Raw genomic sequence first — 14,123 nt, forward strand, 5'->3', positions numbered from 1 at the left:
TTCTTCTAACATAAACGTGTTTCTGGCTTTGGCCTCTGTTCCTCTGCTTTTACTTGGGGCGTTCAAGTGGTATTTATACGCTCCCTTTGGGACTTTGCTTTTGCTTGCTTTTTTTTGGTCTTGTTGGATAATTACTTTTATGCCGGTTCTTGGGGCCACAATTCATGCAAACATCACCATCACCCGCCACCACCACACCACAGCACTACCTTCTACAGTCAGAGCCTCAGCGCTAGCATGGCACCACTTCTCCGGTGAGGCTTTAGGCTTTGAAAGTGTGATTCTTATTTATTTCTTGCTTCCTTTCTGTCATTCGCAAGGTATTTTGTCTGCCCCCTTCCTGGCAGCCGCCAAAGTCTTTCCTCACTCGCTCATCATCACCATCATCATCATCAACTCTACATTTGCGGTGGCTTACAAAGAAAGGCGAGCGCGGTAAAGCGGGCAGGCCGCACGCAGTTCATTCTAAGGTATCAACGAACTTTTGCTTTTGTTGGTTGGATTCGCTCACTAGCTGCCTTAGTAATATGACAGACTGACTGTTAGACAGTCTGTATTGTGGCTAGCGCTAGCCAGTTAACCTGGCTGGCTGGCTGGGTTTGGTGATTTGTGAGTTTGTTGTTATTGTTTTCGAATTATTGGTTCGCACGTTGTCAATTTTTTCGGCGTTTCTGTTTTACGCCTTCGTTTTGTGTCTTTGCCACTGTCTTTGAGCTGCTGCTGTTACTGCCGCTGCCGCCGGCGCTGCTGCTGCCGCCGCAACAAACATCTAAAATTTGAGTGAATCGAAAGCGGGTTTTTTTCGGGCAACCTGCGAGATTTTTTTTCTTGTTTTTGTTTTCTTTTTATTTTCAGACCAAAAAGCAAATGTAAGTAATTATTTCAGTTAATACACCAGGCCTGGTTAAATGGTTTTGTCTGCCGTATTGCTGTTGTTGTTGTGGTGAAAAAAAACCATCAATGACTTGGGCCAAGCAACAAGCAAGATGAATGACTGTCAGTCAGACAGGCGGACAGTTTGAAGAGCTAACAGCGTAGAAGTGGCAAAGCCAGCAAAGATGAAATGCCGAGAAAATTATTGTTTTTTAAGAAGACATAAAAATATTGGCAAACATTACCAGGAATCTAAGAGAATTTTATTTTGAAGAAAATGTAAACCGTAAAATCATGGTATATGGAATCGTGTGTAAGACAATCTGAAAAAATTTCATACTAAAACTTTTGAATACGAATCTAAGATAACTTTACAAATGGCATAAGGTTTGAAAAGTTGGGTCGACAGAATGGCATACATCAGGATAAGCCAAGGAGGTAGAGGTAGAATGTTTTGAAAAAAAAATTTTAAAAATGTCAGACAAAATTACGCGATAACCACCGCTGAAAAATTTCTTGATGTTCACGCCGGGATTTGAACCCAGGTGTTCGGCGTCATAGGCGGACCTCTGCGCCACAGTGGCCATCCACTGGTAGGTTCTACTTAGTTATTGCGAAAACGGGTTTACGAAATTGAATACAACTCTAACCAAGTTCGACATTTTGTCAAACTTCACCTCTTACCAATACATGAATTCTGTTGTAGTGATGGATTTATTTTTCATACACCTACAATTACTTCCAGAGTATACAGTATGCGCTTGCAGTGGCTCTAGGAGTGAAAATTGGGCGATATATATGACAGCTATATCTATATCTGAAGAGGCCACCATAGCGCAGAGGTTAGCATGTCCGCCTATGACGCTGAACGCTTGGGTTCGATTCCAGGCAATACCATTAGAAAAAAAATTGTCAGCGGTGGTTTTCCCCTGGCAACATTTGTGAAGTACTATGCCATGTAAAACTTCTATCCAAAGAGGTGTCGCACTGCGGCACGCCGTTCGGACACTGCTAAAAAAAAGGAGGTCCCTTATAATTGAGCTTAAGCTTGAATCGGACTGCACTCATTGATATGTGAGAAGTTTGCTCCTTTTCCTTAGTGGAATGTCATGGGCAAAATTTGCTTGGCAAGCTTAACTCTTTCGAAAGTTGGTGTGCTTTCGACCAGCGGACGAACATGGCTTAAACGATTTAGAATGTCAAAACGATCAAAAATTTATAGAGAAGTTGTTGAGTCGCAGATCAATATATCGATGAGTTATAAAGGCAATGACGAAGATAGTTTATCTCCATTCTATGGTATAGGGTCTAAAAATACGAGTAGCGACCACAGTGGCGCGGAACATGTGTTCCTTCGGCGAGTGTTTCCAAAACACTTTTTCTCTCATTCATTAATGCTGGCGACATTTGTGCAGCCATGTAATAATGCTCTACATTTCTCTGTCACTCTCCAACACATTATTCAGACTTGGTTATAAAAAGGTTTCTACCTTTATGAAATGTTCCATAATGGAATGTTCCAGGGAAATTGAACAAAAATCCTCCATTTTTCAAAGATTTAAACAATAATTAAATAGCGCCATCTACATGTTAATGACAATAACTGTCAAACTTTCTTAACCTAATTTATATAAACAAATTAAAATAACATACGTCTTGTGATAAACATATATTTTGTGATTAGTCCATCTATGACGAATGGGTAGAATAAATAAATGTCTTTTCGTCATATGAGATAATTTTTTGGGGCAAAAATTGCCAAAGGTCAGCAATTTTATACAGCTCAAAAGTTTAAACAAACATCTATTGAAATTTAATGTCTTGCTGCATTTGATACCTTCAATTCTTAACCCTTCGACGGTTGAGTCATCCGTTGACGATGCCGAATGGAATTTGATATAAAAATGAATTTTTTTAAAAATTTTTAAGACATCAATGAAAAAGGACCTTGAAAAAAGTCCCCAGGAACCTTCTCACCCGCCGGAGAAGTAAACACGTCAAAGCGCTTTAAGTTCGACCGGGCGGGATCTTATAAACCCTCCTCCATGGATTGCGTGAGACAAGTTCTTTGAATGACTATTCCATATTTTTAGGAGCAAAATTTCAGAAAAATTAGATAATAATTGCCTCCTCTAGAGGCTCAAGAAGTCTAGTCTGAAGATCGGTTTATAAGGCAACTATATCAGGTTCTAGAGCGATATGAACCGTACCTGGTACAATTGTTTAAAGTTAAAACAAAATACCTCATGAAAAATTTTAAGCAAATCGGATACAAATATCGCTCTCTAGAGGCTCAAAATGTTAAATCGGGAAAATGGATTTTAAAAGAGCTAAATCAGGTCATAGAACGATTTGTACCATACTTGGCATGGCTGTTGCAAGTCATTACTAAATTTTACGTGTAAAATTTCAGCCAAATCAGATAATAAATATGCCATCAAGAAACTCAAGAATTCAAATTGAGAGATTGGTTTATAAGACAGCTATTTCAGTTCATAAACCGATTTGGATCATACTTGGCACAATTGATGGAGGTCAAAACAAAATACCTCATGCCAAATCGGAAGAGAATTGCGCCCTTTAGAGGCCCATTGGAGGCCACTATAGCGCAGAGGTTAGCATGTCCGCCTATGCCGCTGAACGCCTGGGTTCGAATCCTGGCGAGACCATCAAAAAATAAATGTCCTAATGCTGGCGACATTTGTAAGGTACTTTGCCACGTAAAACTTCTCTCCAAAGAGGTGTCGCACTGCGACACACCGTTTGCACTCGGCTATAAAAAGGAGGCCCCTTTTTATTGAGATTAAACTTGAATCGGACTCATTGATATGTGAGAATTTTGCCCCTGTTCCTTAATGGAATGTTCATGGGCAAAATTTGCATTTTGTAGAGGCTCAAGAAATCTAGATCCGAGATCGTTTTGTACGGTGGTGGGTAAAAATACATCTTTATGTCGAATTTAAATCTAAGTCAGTAAAATCCAATAATATGAAAAAAAAAATTTTTTTCAGTAAAAACATAGTGGCTAAAGAAACAAAAATATTTTTTTTACCTTTTTTCAAAAAGTGGTAATCTAGAGTCATCATATTTTCATAAAAATATTTTCTTCACCGCAAATTCCTAACTTTGTCAAAACTCGATAGCTACGAAAATAACAGTTTTAAAACATATATATAACTGCCTTTGTTTCATTGCAATATAGTTAATGAATAAAAATGATGAAAAATAATTTTTCTCGCTAATATAATTTTTTTTTTAGTTATTGAGAGTGAAATTTTTGGAAACCGTTTTGGTATTTGCCGGTATCTATTGAAAAGTTAAAAACATTGAAGGAATTGTTATCACGCCATTCCAAATAGTTTTCGATAGAAAATCAGTTTCTTAGTTTCTTTTGAAAACGAAATTTGGGAAGTAAAAACATTTGCATTTAAACGGTATTTTTAGTTTAGCGATATTGAATACTGCCAATAATGAATGGTTATTTCCATCAATCTTCGAATATTTAGTTCGTAGAAACAAACGAAAAAATGTCTTTCTTTTGCATTTCCATAAAAATTTGATTTGGAATATCAAAACTTTTTCAGTTAAGCGGTGTTTTCAGTAAAGCGATACTCTACTAAAGCGAATTGTAATGAACGAAATGAATTTCACTAAAGACTGATGTAGCCTTAAATAATGTTTAATTTAAGCGATTTTCAATAAAGCTTTTGAAGAGTTATGCTGTTTTCCAGTGGTTTACATATGTACACCTATGATGCTGAACGCATGGGTCCGCATCCTGGCGAGAACATCACACATAATTCGCTTCTGAGGTACTAAGCCATTAATATGTGAGAAATTTGCCCGTTACTTAATGGTATGTTCATTAGCAAATGTAGCATTAGGTTAAGCTGTTTGTTATACTGGTAGGATTCTATGTCCTTCTCATTAGAAGGCGCTCTTGGACTACTTTTAAATTCGATTTGCACTAAAAACTAAAAAAAAAATTTATCAATGGTATTTTGTGGATAATAGCCGAATTCGCATACAATAAGTAAGTACAATAAGTGTACCATATGCGAATCAAAGTGTTTATATTTTTTCATAGATAATTGGATTTAATGTCATATTTTATATAATAAAAAAACGTAACAGGACAATTTTTTCATCGGAAAGATCCCAAACTAGTCACAATGTAAATATCAAAAGAAACTAGGACAATAAATTCATCACTACCATTATTTTCAAAGTGAATAGTAGCTGATTGTTCACAGCTTACAGTTTTATGTACATACAGTGAGCGTCATAAGTGTACAGAAATATTTGTTTTCAAATACTTTTTATTTCAGGCTAAAATTTTCGATTTTAATATATATGTTATGTTTTGGCAAAAGATTATTTAGGTCTCTACTTAAACCTTAAACTCGAAAATAGCAATCTTATACAACAAAAAAAAACTTAACAAAAGCTTTTATACACTTTATCACGGCGCTCACTGTATTTACAATAGAGTGATGACTTTTTGAGTTTGTTCTCAAAAACTATTTCTCGTTACACGAAAGAATGAAAGGTTCGCGCACACACCGCTTGGAACTGAAAGTTTTGAGAAATTTTCTAAATTGGGATATGGGGTTGTAACAAAGTCATCACCCTTATTTACAATTTGTTTATATAAAATATTATATTTATTCGAATAATATGTAATCTCGCTCTTTTTTAGTTGTTTCAAATACAAGTTTGTATTAGAATCTACAAGTTTTGATTTTTTTTATATTGGACTATGTTTTACAAAAATTACGCAAAAATGGCTAATATAGCCAATGATATAGTCCATTGGTCCACAAATGAACTTGACTTGAAAACAAAAAATTATTATATTTGACTTGAAAACTAAACTTTTCTGTGCGCAATAGAAGAACACTGGGTTTCTAACTCATTCATTCGCAAAAATGAAGAAAATTTTGACCGAATATTCCTAAGACCAAATTATGTGGCAGGTAGGCGAATCGGATAACTGTCACTTTATGGCCGTTAAACACATTTAAGATATGTGCGAATTTCGCTTTACTGCAACAAAATGAGTGCAAAACAGGACTATCAACGAAATAGTAATTTTGATTTACCTGCCAATCGTTTAAGTTGGAATTTGAAAATTTCTGGCAAAAATTAAAAAGAAATTAATTTCTTTCGAATTTTCTATACAAATTATTAACTTATAATGACCAATCGTTTAAGTGCCAATAATATTTAGAAAAACACAAATATTTATTAAAAATTTTTTATTTGCCAGCAACAAAAACCAATCATTTAAGTGTCAATAATATTTGGAAAAACACCAATTTTTATAAAAATTGTTTTATTTGCCAGCAACAAAAACCAAAAATTTTTGTTTGGCTAAACCTTTCTGTGCGGAATAGAAGAACGCTGGATTTTTACTCAATTATTCTCGAAAAATAAAGAAGTGAACAATTACTGCTAAGCTCCAATTCTCGGAAATCGGAAAACTGTCACTATTTTCCCGTTAAACACATTTATGATATGTGGTTATTTTGCTTTGCTACCACAAAATGAATGCAAAATAGGATTGGCAACGAAACAGTAAACTTAATTTACCTGCCAATAGTTTAAGTGGGAATTTGATATTTCTGGCAAAAATTAAAAAAAAAAAAACTAATTGCTTCCGATTTTTCTCTACAAATTATTAACTATTAACGACCAACCGTTTAAGTGCGAATTTTATTTCACGACCAATAATATTTGGAAAAATACCAATTTTTATTAAGATTTTTTTTATATACCAGAAACAAAAATCAAACATTTTTGTTTGGCTAAAACTTTCAGTGCGCAATAGAAGAACGCTGAATTTATACTCATTTATTCCCAAAAAAAGGAAGAAAGCTACAATTCTGTGCCAGGTAAGCGAATCGGACAATGGCCATTAAACACATTTACGATTTGTGCGAATTTCTCTTTGCTGCCACAAAATGAGTCCAAACCAGGACTAGCAAGGAAACAGTAATTTTGATATTTCTGCCAATCGTTTAAGTGCGAATTTGATATTCATATATTCGCAAAAAATTAAGAAATATGTGACCGAATATATTTAAGGCCCAATTCTATGGCAGGTAGGCGAATCGGACCACTGTCACTATTTGGCCGTTAAACACATTTAAGATATGTGCGAATTTCGCCTTACTGCCATAAAATAAGTGTAAAACATGTTTTGTAAGCCAAGTCAAAGCCACTGTATATACATAATAAATTTTTTGAAGGATAGCAAGGAGCCAAACCTACTAATCCTACAAACCTAATGTACTAAGTCGGAAAAAATTCTGCAAATATCTAGACCTTAAATAGAATTTCAATATATGAGAATTAAAGCAACAAATTCTGCTAATTATTAAGCGAATTTAAGGTGATTAGTATTTTTTTCATTTTTGTACCAATTGCTCTTTTTTTTTAATAAAAACTAATATTTTTTGCAATAGATTTAAAAATTTTTTTTTTTCGAAAAAAGTTTTTTTTAATTTTTTTTTTCGAAAAAAGTTTTTTTTGGAAATTTTTTTTTTCGAAAAAAGTTTTTTTTTTTATCTTGAGTAAAAAAGAAGAATCTCTATCAACATTTCTGAAAAGCTTAAGGTGTGTGGATTGGATAAGCATGCATCGCTGGCTTGAGGTAATATCGTTCTGTATAAGTTTTACGTACTTTTTTATCAGACTTGGATTTTAAACCTTTTTTTTTTTTTTGAACATAATGAACTGAACTGTGTATTTCATTAAAATTTTTAACATTTTCTATTACATTTTCCCTGGTGACAAAATTTTTATTTGAAATTATTTTTTTTAAAAAATTTGTACAGTGATGAAAACCTTTCTAATTTTATTTGGCCGTTAGGGCGAAAATCATATCGCTAATGATGTGTGTGCAGGCCACCGTAGCGCAGAGGTTAGCATGTCCGCCTATGACGCTGAAAGCATGGACTCGAATCCAGCCAGTAACATTAGAAAATTTGTTACCCCTCCTAATACTGTGTGGTACTTTGCCATGTAGAAACTACTCTCTTTAGAGGTGTCACTCTGCTGCACGCCGTTCAGACTCGGCTATGAAAAGGAGGACCCTTATCATTGAGCTTCAATCTTGAATCGGACTGCACTCATTGATATGATATCCCTTGTTCCTTAGTGGAATGTTCATGGGCAAAATTGCATTTGCAATGTGTGTGCAGAGCCTGACGCTGAAAGCCTGGGTTCGAATCCAGGCAGGAACATCAGAAAAATGTTCAGCTGTGGTTAACCCCTCCTAATGCTGTGAGGTTCTTTGCCGTGTAAAAACTTCTGCCCAAAGAGATGTCACTCTGTGACACGCCGTTCAGGCTCGGCTATAAAAAGGAGGTCCCTTATCATTGAGCTTAAAACTAGAATCGGACTATACTCATTGATAGGTGAAAAGTTTGCCCAGTACCTTAATGGAATGTTCATGGGCAAGTTTTCAATGATGTGTTAATCTCTGTTTCCAGATGATCGTAGTGATACAAAAAATTTTATCAAAGTTTTGCCTTAAGTTATGTTAGGTTAAAAAAGAGGTTGCGGATTACACAACTATGGGTAAAATAATATTTGCCTTCAAATGAAATGTCACCAAAATCTTTTCTTTTATATTTTGATATGATTTTTTTTCTACATAATTTTAACTCTAAAATAATTTACTAAAGATTTTCTGAATACATTAGTTTTCAAAATATGTTAAATTTTTAAATTATTCCTGATGATTCTAGATTTATATTTGAGAATTATTTGTGAGCAATTTTTAAGAGCATAGTAATATTTTTGTAAAAATTTTACTTAAAAAGATAATTTTTTCAGTCGCAACAGACATGGTGAATCAAAGATTATAGTCAATAGGAAAATATAAAAGAACGATTCATATAAAATATTAAGCATTTTTTATAGAAAGTAATAACTTATAATATAACAAATAATATCTTATCGAAACTTGGTGTCAGAGATTATAGAAGGAGTGAAGAAGATCGAGGCGCTTGGAACGCTTGTCTAAGTTCGACTAATGGGACAAATGTTCTGTCATATCCAAAATTAAAGTAAAGTAATATCGTATATTCAAATAAAGAAAAAACATCTGAGTTGATGTGGCGCATAGTTATCCACGTCATAGAAATGCTGATTTTTGTTAATATAGACCATAAGGTTAATAGTCATATAATCTGAAGATTGAAAATTCCTATAGACATTGGCATGAAGTGTATTATATCTATGAGAATAGGGTTAATATATTAGAATATTAAAGACTTCTATGCATCATACGTATTCAATATTGATATTCAATACAGCTTTTGAAGATATTGTGCAAAGAATATTAGAAAAGTTGGATATTGCAAAACAATACTAAGAGGCCACAATCATGGGTGATACAATCTGAAGTTTGTAAACCCAAATAGACTTGGGTGTTAACTGTATATATAATCAATGAGAATGGGGTTTAGATGTTAGAAAAATAGCAGATCTAATATATTAAGCTATCATATTCAATATTGGTGTTTAATATAACAATTCAATATATTGTGAAAGTGTGTTGGGAAAGTAGGTTCTTGAAAATGGCAACTCTATCTTGTTGAAGAAAGCGTTGCATCGATAGGACTAACATTAGAGATAGAGTTTAGACAAGAAATTGGTGATTAGGAGTATCTAAAATAATATCAAACTTTTGAGAAAAGCGTTAATGAAAAATGCTCATAGTTATTCTATAATAATTTGGCAGTTTCCATGGGAATATCATAGAAAGAAAATTAGAAGTTCAGGTTATTCACTAAAAGAGAGTACTTTAGGAAGCTACAAAGAGAAAAGTGAAAGAACTTTCTAATATAAAAATTATTAAATCATCACCTTGAGGTAAACCTACAACTTCTTTTGGTTAACTTGAGGGGTGGAATTGGGTTTTTAACATTAAAACTTCTAACTCCATCTAACGGGTTAGATGTGCATACAGTTGAACAACTTTCACACTTTCTTTGTATTCTCAATATTTTTAAGAATTTCAAATTTTATTGTTGTAAAAATAATTGAAGATACCAAAAACCAGTTTGGGTTTTAATTTTCAAGAACAAAAATTGCCACAGAACGAACGAACGAACGAATGAGCCCCTTGCTTAAAGCGGGTCTTAAAACAAACACAAAATAAGTTAACACAAATACAGCCTTACGCACTCACATACACATACACTCCAAACACACTCACAAATACACCATCATCATCAAGAGGCACAGAGTTATTGCACTTAACAAAAAAAAAAAAAAAAAACAACAACAACAAATTAAACAGACAGACAGAAGAACGTCAAAATAAATAACAACAACAACAAAAAAAATATATAGAAGACTAAATATGGTATTAAATATTTCTTGTTATACGCACAGATCGTTAGAAGGGTAAAAAAGAAGATCGGATTGTTCGTAGTTTTGTTTGGAACAGAAACAATGAGTTCGAGTTAGTTTTGCCGTTAAGAACTTTCGCGTGTTTCTTTTGTTTTTTTTTTTTATAAAATTCTTTAACTTTTGTTTGTGATTGTTGATTTTTTTTTTAACTTCTCAATGATTCTGTTTAGGAAGGGCTTAATTGATTACTGGCAACGTAACGTACTTTTCTTTCTTTGAATCGGAGAGTGATTTCCGTTATGAAGAGGAATGCTAGATTCTCAAAAAATAGATCAGGCTAATTGTAGAATAAATTCTTCTTCTGTTTCTTGTTGGTAATGGTAATTGGATTTGCCGTTATTGTTGTTTTTGTTAAAAGGTGTTGTTGTCGCGCGTTTTAATTCTTGTTGATTATGGTTTTGAAAATAAAATAGTAGTAAAGGTGTGTTATTGTTGTTGCTGTTGATTGGTTTAGTTGGTTTTTGCGTGTGAGAGACGAGACAACGACTAAGTGGCGACGACTGACTACTACACGGGACGACCGGTGTTGCTGCTATTACTGCCGTATTCGAATTGAACTAAGCTCAACTTTGATTTTTCGTCGTCGTTTCGTTTTTGTGGAAAATATGGATGGTTGGCTGGCTGGCTGGCTGGACGCGCGTGAGAATCAAAGTGGATAAAAAGAGTGGTGAGTGGTGGTGGAGTGCTGTTGATGTTGATGGTGGTGTTGCTGCTAGTGAGAGGTGGTGGTATCGGTGAGCAAGAGAGAGCACGCTACGGCAGCGACGACGACGGCGACAACGATACCAATAATGTTGGTGGAGTAATAATGCCGTTTAGGTATTCAAGAAGGAACTGGAGTGTGGCTGGCCTAATGGGGGGTGGGGGGGCGCATTGGGGTAAGAGAAGGCATGGATGGATGTACATACGGACGGACGAACAACTGTGCTGCAACTTTTGCCTTAAAGACGGCTTTTACTGTTGCTCTTGCTGTTGCAGCGACGATGGCACTTCTTTTTTACTTTGGCAACAGCGACCGAGGAGTTTTGGTCGTAGCTGTTAGCAGAAGATGTTGAATGGAGCTGACAATGCCAATAATGATGTTGAAAAAGGAGGATGATGATGATGTTATATGCTGCCAGCTCTCTTTGAACTCTACCACACACACTCACTCACTCACTAACGCACACACACATTCTCAACACTCTCTTTGGCCAAACAATATTAGATTCTTTTTCGTTTGAGATTGGTTTTTTTTGGGGTTTCTTAAGTTTTGCTAAATTGTTGTTGTTGTTGTGGGTTATTGCCAATTTACTTGTGTGATAGAGAAAAATTCCTTAACGTTTTTGAATATTTGGGCTATTTAATTTTTAATTTATACTGTTTTAGCTATTTCTTTAAGAATGATTGATTGATTGCAATTGTTGTTGTTGTATAATATAGAGCAAAACGGCGGCGGACAGAATTTGGAACGGGTTAAAGCAAAGACTGTACGAAGACTGAAGTAAGAACGACTGGCATTCTAAGGTAATATACCTACTTTTTTATTCGGAGTATTTGTGCCATCATCGACGTCAACGTCATACCATTAACGCAGTCAATGCGCTGCCAGCAGAGACGCTGACTTTCAACTACTTGTTAATGTTTTCAATCTGTTGCTGTTGCGACGACGATGATGTCGGCCCAATCTCATCGTCATCGTCATCATCATCATCATCGTCATTATCAACATCCACAACAAACACTCGCATACACACAGAGGCACGCAGCTACGCATGCAGAGCGCTCCTCTACAAGCATTCAATTGCAAACACAACTCAAACAAAACCATGTTGGGTTTGTTTTCCTTCTTGCTGCTGCTGCTGCTGCTGTGATGGTTGTTGTTGTTATTGTTGTTCTTGTAATTTTGTTGATTTTTATGAATCTGTTGAATACACGTCGTCGTTGTCGTTCTCGTAGCCGTCTTCGTCGTCGTTGTCGGAGTTGCCGAGAGAGCGTATTGTATCGGTCCCATAGCTCTCTTCTTCTTCTCCACTCGTTTCGTTTTTATAAGCCATAACCAGCATGGGTTCTTGCATTCTTCGTTGGTTTAGCCTGGCGGCCACCTTTCGTTTTGCCTTTTACTCCTCACACATCCGCCGCTCAACACATTCATTTCGTTTTGACTCTCAACAACATCGTGTCAGCAATTCTCACACACGACCAACACAGCAGGTTGCTCTTCCACCATACAACAAACGAAAAAAAAAACCACCATCAAATGCAGGCTCAAATGTTTCCTGTTGATGATTGTGTGCTGCCTGTTGATGTAGTTTTTGACCACAAACACTCACACACACACACACACACACACGAATGCTATGTGATAGCAAATCCTACTCCTCTATAATTCTCTTCATCATTGTCCTTATCCATGTGCTATTAGAACAGTTTCAAAATATGAATTTCTCCAATTGGAATGTATTTTGGTTGTGTGGCAGCACCAAAGATGGAAAAAAGAGATTTGTATTCTCTTTGTTTTTCCTTAAATGAGAGCAGCATTGACTCTTCTATTGTAGGTTTATTTTATCACTACCACGTTCTTTTATTCATACAGGTTGTTTGTGTTGCAATTTGATGCAGCCACTAACACAGCCACCAACACCACATGGCATACCTTGGGCCATCATGTGTGAATGGCCCAATTCAAGCAGGAAATTAAAGGAAGGAAAAACGGAAATGTTTTCACAATAACCCAGATTTCGAAAAAAAGTTACACATCGATATTCATGAAATTTTTATTTAATAAAATGAATGGAAAGATGAATTAAAAGCTGAAAAATTTGTTATATAATTACAAGGCGCTAATTCGCTGCCCATAGACTATAGGTTTGGTTTGATCATCAATTAGAGTTTGAAATTAACAGGGTACGAGAAAAATTGGTGGAGTTGTTTTTTGTAAATAGATAACGGCTAGTTTACAGGATTCCCAATCATATAAAGTATAAAAGACGATATTAAATTGGATTCAATAACCTCGACATTGACTATGTAAAAAGTAGATTTTCTCACTGCGAAGCAAAAATAAGGAGTTGTTGGAACCAAAATTTTCAAGCTACTACTACTACTCACATTGACTATGCAAGGAAAAAAAAAAAAAATAAAATTCGGCTTCAATGACGAAATTGAATTTGTTAACTAAAACTGCTTCAATCATTAAAATGATAATATCAATCAACGTTTTTGAAAAAGTAATCGAAAAATTTTTCAATTAAAAAAATGCATATTCAATTAAAAAATGATTGAGATTTTTCAAATGTTCAATTAATTTTTTAATTGATCCAATAAAATAATTATTGACATTTTTTGAAAGCTCCAATTAATTTCTATATTTGGGACACAGTTGTTTACCTCCTGGAACATGAGGTGCGTAGTTTAGACAAAGGTCCGAGGGCACACAAAATCCGCGGGTGTTCTCCAAAAAAATCGGGTTTCAGGTAGGGAGCTCTGTAGATTTGTTGTTGTTGTCTTAGCAGTGTATTGAGCACTGAGGTGACAGCCCCTGGCCGATGAAGGGCTCCATTGTGTTAATCCGGCACGTAGAACCGACTGCCATGGTATTACGCATGGATTTGTTCAAATTTGGGACGTATGAGTCTTTGCAATCTTACCTTCCTTTATATTGTAGGGGGCAAAATATTCATTAATTGAATTTACTTAGGCACCATATTAAAAAAATTTTTAAGATTTGATTAAAAAAATGATGGATCCAATTAATTGTTGAATTGAAAATTACAAATCACGATTGTGTTTGGAAAAAATTTCAGATTCAATTAAATTCAATTAATTAATTAATTCCATGGCAA

General features: G+C 34.9%; 1 protein-coding gene and 1 long non-coding RNA gene across 9 annotated transcripts in view; both read right to left on the bottom strand.

The window, feature by feature from the left end:
* The window catches only part of LOC106084155 (uncharacterized), a 20,558-nt gene extending 8,006 nt beyond the window's left edge, over positions 1–12,552 (bottom strand). Inside the window, exons 1-2 of the long non-coding RNA XR_001220757.2 lie at positions 11,594–12,552; positions 10,280–10,928 (exon numbers count right to left, since the gene is read on the bottom strand). This is a non-coding gene — a long non-coding RNA (uncharacterized LOC106084155). The remainder of the gene's footprint in view (positions 1–10,279; positions 10,929–11,593) is intronic.
* Positions 1–14,123, bottom strand: part of LOC106084154 (polypyrimidine tract-binding protein 2) — a 530,939-nt gene that overhangs the window by 287,229 nt on the left and 229,587 nt on the right. The gene's annotated exons all lie outside the window — the stretch shown is intronic.

This window comes from Stomoxys calcitrans, chromosome 2 (genome assembly GCF_963082655.1).
Source record: "Stomoxys calcitrans chromosome 2, idStoCalc2.1, whole genome shotgun sequence".
NCBI classification, from domain to species: domain Eukaryota; kingdom Metazoa; phylum Arthropoda; class Insecta; order Diptera; family Muscidae; genus Stomoxys; species Stomoxys calcitrans.